The sequence below is a fragment of the Kryptolebias marmoratus genome, linkage group LG2 (assembly GCF_001649575.2).
Source record: "Kryptolebias marmoratus isolate JLee-2015 linkage group LG2, ASM164957v2, whole genome shotgun sequence".
Taxonomy (NCBI): Eukaryota; Metazoa; Chordata; class Actinopteri; order Cyprinodontiformes; family Rivulidae; genus Kryptolebias; species Kryptolebias marmoratus.
Genome location: NC_051431.1, coordinates 19213612 through 19227935, shown reverse-complemented (window position 1 = coordinate 19227935; position 14324 = coordinate 19213612). Strand labels below are relative to the sequence as shown.

Sequence of the window (14324 nt, the reverse complement as noted above, 5' to 3'; positions counted from 1 at the left end):
ACAGATCCAGGAGGTGTCCAGCAGCGTGGAGGAGAAGATGGAGATGTTAGGTGATCCAGAGGTCGACAAGCCAGTATCTAGTCCAGGTGAGTATCCAGAGGTCCAAGGTAGGTATCCGTAATAGTCGTAGTCTTGTAGCGTGGCGAAGAACCTGAAGTCAAGGTGCACAAAGAACGTAATCAGTAACTTAATCACATTAGGTTAGAAACTGTGGCAGAGAATCTAACCCAGGAGGTTCGATGCTCCAGCGAAGATCTGGTCTCAGCTGAAGGCTTAAGTCGTAGCAGTCCTCATTAGCTGGATCTGAATCACCTGTGAAAAGAAGGGCAGGAGGAGCCGCCCCAAGGCGGGGCTAAAACTCCAGATCCCTACACAACAAACCTTCAGGGAGTAAAAAAAGTTTGTTTGCAAAAGATATAAAAAATTTTGACAGCTTAAAGTTAGAGAATGACATCATCAGCTGTCAGTTGAACATCCTTTGGGAACATCTGTAAACCCCATAAAACTTAAACTGTGATTGTGTAATAAGCATAGAAGGTATCAAAATACCAGTTCAGACATGTAAAGTCCAACTTTCTGTGATCCAAATAAACTTTTAAATCATGTTGCTGCTGTGAAGTATGCCTGAGTTGTAGAGCTCTAAAAAAGGCTGGGTTTTTATTTTTATTCTCTCAGTTTCTTGCTAATGTTGTTCATGTTGTGCGACGTACCGCTATCAAAACTCATAGAACACTGTTAACTATCTATTATCTGTTGTGAAAATTTAATTTCATTTTACTACACTATTTTGTTAAATAAATTATGTTCCTGAATGGACCTGCGGTTCCTGGTTTAGATTTTGAAACTCGTGTTTTGCTTGGTGGGTCTTAATAAGTGGTTCACCCTTTGGGGACCATGAACACCCACTGTAAAACCAATGATTAATTGACTCAGTTTCTGTGATAAATTATCTCAGACTAAGACACTGATCAGGACAAAACAAGGGCAAATGGATCTGACCAACTGGGAACAATAAAGTCCTGTTTTCTCTGTTTTACAGCTGCCCATACATTTTTGTATCATTTATTTTAAAATCTTCCTCTAAAAGAAGATGCACCAAACAGCTGGCACTGAAACATTTAGACCCATTTGCAGCAATTATGCTAAACAGTTGTTAGAATTTCAGCTTAAAACAAAATTCTAGGAAAGCAACGTCCAGTGAGTTCCTGTTTATAATCTGCTCCACAAAGGCCTCTTGTCTGGTTTTAGCTGGAGGCTGTTTGATGTAAAAACCTTTGGTCTTTCAAAGCCTGGCACGTTTCCTGGAGAAGCCGATCAGTGCAAATCTACCTGGAGTTGATAAAGCATTTGTTGTGTTTAATGACTGCTGCAACAAATCAAAAAGAGTTGCAAAAGCATTTTTAGGAAACCCCATTATCTTTAGGTCATTGTTACAAATCACGCTCTCTAATTTAAAATGTGAATAATTTAAAAGTGCTGCTGGAGTTTTCCATGTGCTCTTCTGGCCTGGTGAAAAAAAATAAACAAACTAAAGAGCAAAGACTGAATTTATTTCAGGATAACTTTCTGTTAAGGGTACACACTGCAAACTATAAAATCAAGCATAAAACACCATCCTAAACTATATCAAATGGTACAGTTTGAAAGACTTTACTCCAATAGTTTTTCTGATGTACTGATATGCAATTGTGACATATGATATGCATATGATATGCAATTGTGTCGTAAACAAATTAAGTTAAGTTAAATGTTTTACCTATTTTCAGTCACTCTGGCTCTTTCCATAGGTAATCAAACACACACAGTATTTGGCATCATCACAAATTTTGATTACAAGTCTTTATATTAAGAGCACATTAACCATTGATATGGGAAAAATATTGTGCTGATTTTGTTTGTTTTAGCTCAAACTTTTCTCTTCAAAACTGGAAGTGAATGGTCTTTTTAATGTGTCACATCTTCTTAATAAAACACTGTAGAAACATAAAGTTTTACATCTGTGCCCATCGGAGCTGCTCCCCACAGCGGCTGATTGTCTGAGGTTTACTTTTCAGCCTGTCTCTAATAAATTTGCAGTCAGGGAGTGACAGAAGCAGGTTTGTGGTTACCATGGTGACCCTACTGAAGCACTGGCAGCAGCTTTCACATTTCTTTTGATCACGCTTCTCTTTATGCTTCTTCTACAGTTCATACATCAAAATGTTTGCACTTTGTCTGCTCAGATTATTACTGAGCAGCCGCTGGAATTTTGGGCAGCAGCTGCATTGGCACCCTTTAAAATTTTATCAGAGGTTTTCCAGATAATGACTATCATTATTACTGAGCAAGAAGTGACTGCACAGTGAAACTATTTCGACACGAACAACAAATTTGAGCATAGTCACTACTAATAGGAAAATAGTTCAGTCATGTTTTCCTTTCTGACTGACTTCAGCCACACATCAAGAGGTCAGTATAGAAATGATAGCACTGGATGAGTCTGTGTTCCTGTCAACATAATCAGCGGAAACACCGCTTTAAGGTCTAAATAACACCATGAAGAAACTACTGACTAAAACTGATATTAGGGCAAATTTAAAAAGATAATGGATATACTTTTCACAAGCATATTTTAGGGGAAAATACGCACAAGAACACAGAACAACAGAATATCCTTTATTGCAAAGAGCAGCTTATAATGTAGGTATTAGTATTATATAATAGCGGCACACTATAAAAGTCATTCTGCAGTGAGTAACCTGCTACAGCTGAATCATAAACCAAAACGCAGTTGGAAAATGAAACCAAAATGGCTCTTTGCTCCCAGCTCACCACATCCCCAAACACACATAAACAAACAGACTCAGCGAACACGTGCGCAACTACCCTGCAGTCATCTCTGCCAGCAACATTACAACAGGACAGTCTGTCATTTACTGATTAGAACAAGAGAGGGAGATTACTGAGGCGTAACGTAGGGCCTGACTGAGAAAGGAAAACAGTCGAGTCACAGCGCTTTGGGAGAGTGTGACAGGCAGCCAGGCACACAGGTTCAAGTCACGGGGAACATGGAAAGAGAAAGGAAACACATGGATCCATGTAAACAGAAACCTAAAGGACTCATGGAGCATCTGTTATGGAAGAAAGGCAACGGGACTTCAGGGCCTAGAGCCACATAAAAGGAAACAAGTCTTATAAAAAGTAACAGTTGCTTTAAAGAGGAGCTGTGTAAGATATAAAGTCTGGGAGGTAACTGATAATGAGAAGGAGGGGGACCTTCTCTTCAATCTGAGGCTGGAGATTATTAGAGGAGGACGAGGGAGGTGTCTGTATGACATTCCACCCTTCCAGACCTGCTGGGCCAGTTTCTGGGTCATTAAAATTCCTCCTCTCCTCTCCAAAGCCACAGCTTTCTGCCCCCGAGCGACATGTTGGCTCATGTCCACCTCCCTTCGTCTACCTCCTCTCTCAGTGTCTGTTATCTCCCCGCTGCAGAGCACGTCGTCGTCCTTTTAAATCCGGAAAACAAATTTCGGTCAAACTTTTTTCCTGGATTTCTGCCAGGCTATCTTTTGTTCCTATTCTGGTTTTTTTTTTCTTTGCATACCCAGATTTGAAACAACTAATTTTCCTTGATGGCACAGATCTAGAAAGTCAGTACATGTTTTTCTCTTTGCTTCCTTGAATCTTGTTTTTTTTTCCTCCCTTCAAAACACATTCCTTTCTGTTTTTCTATTTTTATTTGTATCACTTCTGTTCAAATTTGAGATTATGAAGCAAACAAGGCAAAGCTCAAACCTGACCACAATCCTTACCTTTTGTTTAAATTTTCTAAGCCTACAACAACAACCACAATAAAAACAGACATGACTTTACACAACTACAGGCAGGCCAGCTGAGCCTCCATCCAAATGTCCCCAACACAATAAATATTCTAGAATAAAAACAACTCAGCTTCATATAAAATGTTTTTTATTGGCAAAATACTTGCAAACTTGCTGTTTGAGGATTGTAATCTTTCTGCTTAAAGGCAACTAGAGAATATGCATTATTACAGTGATTACAGCAGAAACTGCTCTCATAATTTTATCCTATAAAGGCTGCAAACAGGTGTCCAAACATACCAAATCTTTGTTATCTCTAATCTTTAAAGAGAACACATGCCTTAAACTGTACAACATGGTTATCAGCTTAAATATGTTATCAGCATGTCAAAACAAATAGAAGATTGGATGGTCTTCTCCAGAAACCCCACTGTAAAAACAGTAATGACCTGGTTTCGATTTTGTTGCCTTAAAAGTGGCTTTCAAGTGTGAATCTTTATCTTTTCTTTCAAACTGACGGGGGTAAAACTAAAAACTACTCACTGTTGTTTTCAGTGAGAAATGGTACAACCATAAGATTTGTTACTGGGCTTTAAATGGACTTCTGTTCAACACAAAGATTACATGAAATAAAACAAAAGTAGGATTAGAAATCTAGCATTTATTGAAGGAATCCATATTGCATTTTTCATGCCAAAGTTATAAAGTAAGATCATCATATGTTCAGAAATTAAACGAATTTAAAGTAGTATGTGTTGGCTCAGCTACCACCACACCAAATCTTAGCTCATTATCACTCAGACTGACTGGGTTTTTACCATTTCTGTGTTGGATAATGCCAATTAGCTGTGACAGCCATCTTGAATTTTTGTTAAAGTGAGAAATAAATGTTTTGCTGAACATCTCTGCAAATAAACTTCTTATAAACCAGATGACTGGTTTGAATATAAACAAACTGAATTCAAACTTGGCCCTGAGAGTATTTGTTCTCTTCTCAGTAACAAATGTGATTTGCGATGCAGAAAACTGTAAAGCACCAAGAATTATTGATTTGTTGACTTTCTTCACAGTCCTACAACTAGAACTTTCAGTGAGAGAAAAGGGTGTAACCATAGGCATGCCCCACTATCCCAGACATTGATGAATAGTAGCCTTTGGGGATCTAACCCAAGACCTGCTGACCCACAATACACACACACACACACACACACACACACACACTCCCTTACACTGCTCCCCCACCTCAGAAACCAGAGTGGGCCTTTGATCAGCACACATTGTGAAGACACACAGGGTGACCTGTGAGTGTGTGTTCATGTATGTGAGGGAGAGAGGCTGCAGATTGTTGGGGGTGGGTGGGAGGTCCTAACCTGAAGTGCCGGATATTGTTCCCCCACTTCCTGCCCTGTAAGCCCTGACCCGGGGAACTTCAGCCAAAAGGAGCTCTTTGTTTGGCTGACCCTCAACCTCCCCTCTGCCCCTCCCTGTCTCCCCTTCCTTCTCTTTCTTTCTTTGTGTCCTTTTTTTCTCTTTCTCCTTGAACCTCAAGTGTACACTGAAGCCAAACTTTTGGAGTTGATCATCAAAGAGCGCACACTCATCCGAACACACACATATTCCTGCTCCGTTGCCATGGCAGCAGAGGTCCCTGACACCATGCTTTGAACCTGCAAGCAACTAGGTCATTCTCACCTAAAGGAGTTACTTTGAGACAATTCTTTGTAAACAGTACATATGTGATTAATAATATCAAGACTGAGGGAAAACTGCATGAATGTGCTTTCAGTCATAACAGAACCTTGACTTAGGAAAATACACTTTTTATGCAAGGTTTTGGTCAGCCTGAAATAGCTCAACAATGAGATGTATTACTGACATTCATGGCTGTGTGGGAAAATGTCAAACTTATATTTTTATTGCCTGCCACCATGAAAATCAGCCCCTAGCATAACCTCCTATGTCTGTGTGCTTGTCTGCCAGTCTGTTAGCAAAATATCTCTCAAATCATTGGATAGACTTTAATAAATTTCTTTCAATTTTATCTATTGATAAAAAAAAAACCTAGATATCTATTGATATGCAACTCTGACTTTCAATGTACACAAAGCATGTGGCTAAATCTGCTGAAAACTATGTGGAAGCTTGAGTCACATGATTGACCTACATTAGGCTGGCTGTAGTCTGGGTCGTAAACAAATATAGCCAGTAAGTGTAACATCTGTAGAGGGATTTTTTGCTCAAAAACACAAAGATTTTCTTGCTTTCAACCTCAGTGTATATTTTCATCTCTAGAGGTTTTTATTGGTGTCATTCTTCTTCAAAGACTTGAATTCATCACCATGGAAGGTTTTTTGTCAGCTACATGATCAAAATGCCTCAGTGTGTAAACTATGTTAACATGAGTTTAATGCCTACAAAGAGGGTCTCACCTGACTCATGCATCACAACTTATCCAAAGAAGGGAAGGGCAACAGAAGTGAATCACTGAAGGTGATGCAGGTACTTAAGTTTGATCACAGGAGCTCTAACCACAGAACATAAACAGCAGTAATGTCATTTTCTTCAATAAACTTTTGACAATATTCTCTGGAAGTTGCTCTGTTTTGTGTAGATCTTGGTTTTGCATTTTTATCACCTGCCTGTTGTGTTTGTTTCTTGGCAAACTATCTTGTAAACCACACTGGATGGATTTTATTGAAACTTTTCAGAAAGCAGTCATTGGGTGTACCTCTAAAACTGATTAACTTTTAGAGTCAAGCCAATCCAAGCTGGCCTCCACAACTAATGGACCTTATCAAACAAAAACATGGCTGTAGTTCAATCAGTTTAACAGATACTGAGCTAAAATCTGATGTGTTGGTAGCTGAGAATCATCCCCAAGACTCCATCCTTTTTCAAGAGAAGATGATCTTAGTCTAAAACTCTGACATGAAAATTTCGGTCAAACTTTTTCCTCTCCCATGGTTCCCTAAGAACTGAAATAATAAAAAAAAAATGCTAATGCACATTTTAACACATGCGACTGAGCTCTGAAAATCCAGAATTTCCCTCGCTGTGTGAAATAGTTCACGTCTTCAGTTTAATGCTGTCGCAGGCAGGCAGTCAGCTCACACAGGAATGTGTGTGCAAACTAATTACACACGCTAACACACACCAAAATAAACACTATAAGTATAGCTGGCATTTGAGGATCTCACTGACGCCACTCTAACGAGGATGCTTGACATTGTTCCGCAAGTTATTTTTGGCTACATGCTAATGTCAAAGACAGAAAGGAAAACACATTTACAGCTCACCTGACTGGCTGCGTCACGAGGAGAAGGATGCCTACGTGCCTTGTATTTCAGAGAAAGTGGATAAAAGTGTGTGTCACACAATTAGTGATCCTGAGCCGTGCTGGTGGATGGGTTCAGAAGATTAAAGAAACTCCTTGTGTTGTCTTATTCCTGCAAAGAAGGAAACATTGTAATGGGTCACAGCACCTGTGTTCCCTCCAGCACTTTGGGTCTTTAACAGCTGATTGAACTGTTTGAACTTATTAAACTTTCCGTTAGCTTGTTACGTCTTGTCTTTTTTTCCAGTTCGTCTCTCAGAAGTAGCTCTTACTAATGCGAGTCTCAGTGGTAATTGAGTTCACCCTGACATTACTTTGATGCAAACTATTCACATTAATAATTAAACATCGTTATTTTGCATTTCTAAAGATTTGCATGATATCAGCACTGTTCAGACAAAGATCTTGTTGTAACTCCTACCCAGACAGGTAGTGCTGTTTGGTGAAGAACATAAAGAGCTTAGGGAGACTGTTTTCTGCCAAAATGACTTTTTTTTCAGAACACTAGCATACTTTTAAGGGACAGGTAAATTTAAAGTAAAAAAAAGAGAAAAAGCTGTAAAATTCTTTGACAAAAGTGCACTGCTGCTTTCTTTCCAACAAGAAAATATGTGCTGTTTGCCAGCTGATAAGGCACACAGTTGTGCAAAATGAGGCACACACTCGTGTATAAGAAAAAAACAGCCTATTTTAATTCTACGGTTTTACATATCAGGGCATAATAAAACTGATCTGGTCTGTATCAGCTTTTAAAATGATTTAAATTCACCATCATGTTGGGTGAAAACCAAACCCAGTATATCAGCACAAACACCTCATACGAACTGTCAAGCACTGCGGTGGAGGGGTGATGATTTGCTTGTCTTGCAGCCCCAGGACAATGATGCAACAGAACAATGACCCCAAACACTGCAGCAAATGTACAACAGAATGGATGACGAATGAGGATGGTTTTGCATTAATCCAGTCAAAGTCCAGACGTCAAGCCGACTGTAACGCTGCATTAGGACTTTAGGAGACTTGTGTAGAAACAAATGCACGAACAGAAGCAAAGCTGTAAAAAAGAGTGGGCCAAGATTCGTACACAACCATGTAAGAGACTGATAAAGTCATACAGAAAACTACTTCAAGTTATTGCTGCTAACAATGGTTCTACAAGCTGTTGAACCATGGGATGCACTTAGTTTTTCCACACACAGCCTTTCCATTTTGGCTTCAGTTTTGTTTAATAAGCAATGCCATGGCATTATCTGTTGTCAGTTTTTATACACTTGAGTTGAGTTTTGAATAAATAAACTTTTTTATTATATCCTGATACATAAAACTCTAGAACTGAAAGAGGGTAGAAACCATTTTTGCTGAGAAACAATAAAATTTATGTATACAAGGAAGACAACATGCCTTCAAATCCTCAAAGTCTCAAACTGAAAACTGCACTGGCTTGTGCATAATATTCAAGGAAAATCCACCCTGCAAACTTCCCCAAACCCCCTCAGAGAACAAGGCTGTGATCATTTTTGTGGGACAAGAGGTCCCTGAAGTATTAAATATATTCCTGTTTGTTTGTTTCGTTGTAGCTAATGAGTGGATCTCTGTCAGAAAGCAAAGAAATCCTTCTAGTGCTTTGGATTTTCTTTTAAAAAAGGAACGAGAAAATTCAAATTTGTGTGTTTTTTTTTTTACTCATACGTATTTTGCCTCTGGATGTGTTCATTCATTATTTGCTTCGTTGCATTTTTTTTTTCTACTGCTCAGTAGCTGCCATCATTACATGGATAAATGTGGGCTGCAGGTGACTCTAAAGCGATACTACTCGTCTCTCTTACAGTTAAAAGCCATCAGTTCCAACTGTTTGACAGGAAAAGGCAGATATATTTTACACTTTATGCATTGCAAAACAGCTGATGGGGATTTTTGCGAGGACCCTGCCAATGGCCTGAAACTGTATGCTTTAGTTTACAGGCAACCGATACAAGACATCTATATGTGTGGGAGTGTTGGTTTTTTTTTGTTGCTTTAACAGCCCGTAATATCAGAATATCAGTAAACTAAATTTCCATTTTCTCTAGCAGGAAGAAGAAAAAGAAATTCAAATTAGCTTTCCAAGTACTGTTCCACAGTCAACGCGCTCTTTTATTTTCAGTTCATCTGCCACATGAAGCAGTTATACTTACAGAAAGGTCATGGCCGATCTCAAAGGTTGGTTTTGAAAACGCACGCAGAAGCAGTTTCAGTCTGACAGAGTGAGTCGAGCTGAATCACAACACAGCACACCTGCTCTGGGCGTTGGAGGTTACGCATATCTGAAGGATTAATAATAAAAAGCAAACAGGCTCGGGTCACCCAAGCTGCTTTTTGTCATGCCACTGAAGCTTTCCAGCAATTAAAAAAATATTCACAGCTTTCACGTCTGTCTTTACAGAATATAGTCAATACTTTAGTATTAATTCATTGGATCTAGAGAGCAGTGGGATTGAGTGTATTATATCTGACATTCGTATGTTAAAAGGAGCTATATAAAACCAGTTGAACAAGTGTTTTATTTGTTAACCTATGTTGTATGAAATGGTTTTGACAAAGAAAGAGAAAAAATGAATCAAGAAAACATTCATTTAACAGCACATTTGATTTTGGTCACTTCTCAGAAATGCCACCTCCATTTTTATTCCATGCTGTCACGTAATTACAGCTCAGTGGGGGCATCTCCTCTGCAGCACAGCATGGTCAAGCCATTTTTAATGCAGCAATGTAGCTGAAATCAATTCTATAATAATGTTTTGGTGTGTTTGAGCTAACAGCCAGACAGCCATCAAGTTAACACATTTTTTATTTAATAACAGAACATCAGTTCATACATGTTCTTTACATTATTCTCAGTATGAATGACCTTTGTTTTGTTTTAAGGACAGCTATTTCTGTAGCAACAGGAAACTTTACTTCATCATAAAACTACTTAGCATTTTATTACTTTATTTAATATCACTATTATAAAACGCATTCATATAATAACTATTTACTTATAAGACTGAGACAAGCCGAACAAAAACTGAGCAGTTGACCAAGAAGAAATGCTTTAAAAAACATTAAATATAAAATGTAAATGTTTGCCCTAATAAATTACCTGGTCTCACAAACAAACAATAAAAAAAGGAATTCGTAAAAGATCCCATTAAGTGAATGATGTACGCATTTACTGAAACTATGTGGAAGCATCACAGAAACTAAGAACCAACATTAACATGATTACAAGAATATGAACAAGTGGTGATTACAAAAGCCAAAAAACCCATCAAACTGTTCTGTTGCCCAATTAAACAGCAAATTACGGAAAATAAAACCATTTTGCCAGAACCTAACCCAATTGAACAAAAGTGTCTAATATAATTTTTTATTTTTTTATTGAGTGAAAATGTTTGTTGTTGTTTTTTGTGACTTTATTCCTAAAGAAAAAATTGAATCTGCCATGACAAAAATTCCCATTTTACTTTCTCTTTCAAGTCAGTCCCTGGACACCTTTTGCCATCTTGGTGTGATTTATGTAAGGACAGAGGAAGCAATGGATGGGTTGAAGTCAACCTGCTGCTCTTACACCTCTAAGCCACCAAAGGAGGTAGTCATAAAGTCAAATATATCGGTATGTGTGAAGACAAAACGGGAACACAGCTCGGTGGTGTAACGCGGTGATGACAGATGTATTCCATGTCAACATTGTTTTGTTATATTCCATGCTTCCTATAGCTCCGCAGTTCTTCGTTTATGAATCATCGTGGGACGTGGCAGCTCAGTTTCTGATTTATGAACAGCCGAAGGGGGCTAAAAAAGGAATTGTTTTGGGAACTTATCACAAACTCCTATCTCCAGCAGTCAACAGGTAAGAGACAGGGTGCACTCTGGACTGGTTGCCAGTCAATCACAGGGCCACATAGAACAATGAATCCTTTACACACACACTCACACCCTGGAAGAATTTTATAGTGATCTGCAAACTCCACACAGAAAGGCCCCAGCCAAGTTTTTAAACAAGACCCATTTTGCTACAAGGCAGTAGTGCTGAGCTGCTGCTCCACGATGCAGCCATTCTTTGACTTCCCATTAGTATTATTTCCATTATGCCAGCAGGAAAAATATAATTTCAACCAATTAGAAGGCAGCACTGTATAATGAGTTGTTAAAGAGGTTGTGAAAATAACTATAATAATCAGAAGGACCCATATCATTCGTTGATAACGCTCACAGGTTGTACTGCCCTTCCAGTACCAGCAGCCTCAGTAAAAAGGACTTTTGTATTTGCCTGCCAGGGAACTGTTTTTAAGACAGGCGTGTCGAGACTGAAAGCCTGTAATTGATTTGCCTACAGTAAGTGTATAATCTACAGTCATGTAAGCAGATAGGAGTCAAAGGTTGGAAAGTGAAACACGGCAGCTTTATCATGCTGGTTAGACTCGGTTTACTGTTCACTTTATTTCGCTTTTTAAAAACAGGCTGAGGTTTGTGTTTCTGTTTCTGAAACTATCCATCTGATTTTCCTGACCTTTCACCTACATTTTATGAAAAGTGTACAAAGATTTACTGCCATGGACTGGTTTAACACAAGCATCTAAGCAAAAGAATCATCTTGTGCTTAACTGAGCTTTGACAAACAGTTCTTGCATTTCTTTTTTTTTTGTTTTGTTTTGTTTCATAATGCTTCCAGATCTCCGCAGCACATTGTGTTCTTTTTTCATCTCTAATGCCGTAATAGTCTTGTAATGTTTCGTTAGTTTACAGCCTTTACCAGTTTTAATTAGAGCGCTCCTTCCCACATGCATTAAGGGATCATCACGGTGCTTGTTGTTTCATGTGCTGCGATCACTTCAGAGCTCTTGCGAGACAACAAAGTTAGCTGGAGTTGGCAGGCAGGTATCCCTTTTAGAGGGCGTCCTCCGAGGCAAGTCATCACTTGAACAAAAGGACGCCGTTTGGCTTGTCAGGCAGGGAGGAATGCTCCCAATTCATCGGTATGTGACCAGGCAATTATTCTCACATACGTCAGAGATTGAGTGTTTTCAGCAGCAACCCCGTAATTTACCAGTCACTACGTCTTACTGGAACAGCTTTGATGGCTTTAGTGTTTGTCAGATATGGGGTTGTTCATGCATGTCTTTTCAGTTTTTTTTTTTTGACATCTAAAACCAAAACCTGATTGCAAAGGGAAAACGAATGCAAAAAGTAAATTATCTAAAGGTCCTGCTTGTCACAATTCAAGAGGTTTACAGTAAAACCACGTGTATGCTTACTGAAAAGGTAATTCATTTTATAAACATCTTATTCAGTTTCCTCCACGGTGACGCACAAAAGGATTCTGAATTGGGGAAATGAGAATTGTTTCATTTTTCTGCTATTACAACAATGAGACAGAAGTACAAGACTAAATGGTTCATGTTATAGAGTAAACTCCTGATGGTGTTTGTAGGTATCACTGATACTTCTGAATACAACCATATATCAAAGAGCAAGCCTGTATTTGCTCCTGCTACTATGTAATACAATTAGTGGTTCCCAGAGTCGGGGTCGTTATCCCATTGTGGGTCACTGCACACTAATAGGCGCAGCATAAGGAAGACTGACAGAAGTCAAATTAACTTTAAAAATGATTACCAATAGCATATTCAGTCTTAGTGGCTATAATGACATAAAACTGCTGGACATTAGTGAATGAAAAATAATATAACCACTGATGACGCTCTTCTGAAAATGGTTAATTAGCAGTTTTTGCAAACTCTATAACGTTTATTTTGTGGGCCTAAAGCTGAAGATCTGCCTAGATTCTTTGAATTTTGCAATTTTTTAAGGGAACCCTTTTGTAACCTCCACTCTTCAGAAACAAGAAACTGTTTGGCTGAGCAGGCTGATACAATGAAACGGACAGCCGAAGCCCGTGCAGCACAGCAGGTTCCTAAAAACGACTACTTCTGGTAAAACAGGCAGGCGAGGGAAGCTGACTCAACACGCAGCCAGTAAACATTACACTCCCTTATGAAAACGAGACTGATCAGCTGCACGAGACAAGGTCAGGTTTCTGAAACGCCACAATCAATAAACACCAGATACACCCAAGACAAATGTCCCTCTTTATCTTTACGTGGCAAAAGCAATGTTATGTCTCAGCTGGTTTCAAGTTTTCTGTCATGCGAATAGAGTGATGACACATGCTTGCTTTGAGTCTTTATAAAAATGATCAAGAGATGTGTGGAACAGCCTTAAACAAGGCTTCTTTTTGACTCAATCATTATTAATTTTTTGGTTTATCCAAATTATCTCATGCTTAAAACAGATTAGGATTTCATGGTGAAAAATTAAAAATGTACATGTATTAAAATTATGTACTTTATAGCATCCTGTATGAATATTTTCCTTACAGTGACTCTTTTTTCTTGAAGCAACTGTTGTACATTTTACAAATTTGCACGATGTCTGTCAACCCCCATATAAATCCAGGTAACATTTAACAGTATCACGCTGAAGCAGCACCTGGAATCTTAACACAGTCATCATTTTCCTTCAGTAAAGTTGTGCTCAACATAACTGCCTCAAACCAACAGTAAACATGTGGCCAGGAAGCATAAGGTAAGTATGGGAGTAGTGTTTGTCTTGGGGTAACTGAGTTTCCTGTTCATCATGTTGACTTCATTTATATCTACTTAATCCCATCCAGCAGTGTTCTTGAACAGCTATGCCATTTATAAAAGTAAATGGGGTCTTTACTATTTTTTCCATCACTGCTTGTAGTTTGCTTGGAAGGTTTTAGTGTCTTGTTGTAATGCGTTCCACTTTGCTTTTATTGGGTTACTTCCGGTTTAAACGCCCCCCATTTGCAAGCTTTATTTCAATTACCAACAAAGGACTCTTCTTACGGAGCCCAGCCAGTGCCAAAAGAAAAATAAAACAAAAAAATGTTCCCATTTTGTTCAACCATACGTGCAGATGTGCAATAAAGCTGGTGTCTGTGTTTGAAAGGCAGAGCTGAGCTAAACGAGGTAACGGAAAAATACGCAACGCTGTATGTAAAAAAAGAGTTTTATGACAGTCACCAAAGTCACATTAAACATTTATGTTTCAATGTTGTTGCAACTGGTAAACTAGAAATGTGTATATTTTTTGGAATATTCTGCCCTTGTGTTACTTCGTGGATGGTCCCTAAAGTCGCA

At 38.6% G+C, this 14324-nt stretch overlaps 1 long non-coding RNA gene across 1 annotated transcript in view; it reads right to left on the bottom strand.

The window, feature by feature from the left end:
* LOC112450640 overlaps positions 1 to 368 on the bottom strand; it is a 5810-nt gene extending 5442 nt beyond the window's left edge. Inside the window, exons 1-2 of the long non-coding RNA XR_003039319.2 lie at positions 228 to 368; positions 3 to 151 (exon numbers count right to left, since the gene is read on the bottom strand). This is a non-coding gene — a long non-coding RNA (uncharacterized LOC112450640). The remainder of the gene's footprint in view (positions 1 to 2; positions 152 to 227) is intronic.
* Positions 369 to 14324: the final 13956 nt, after the last annotated feature.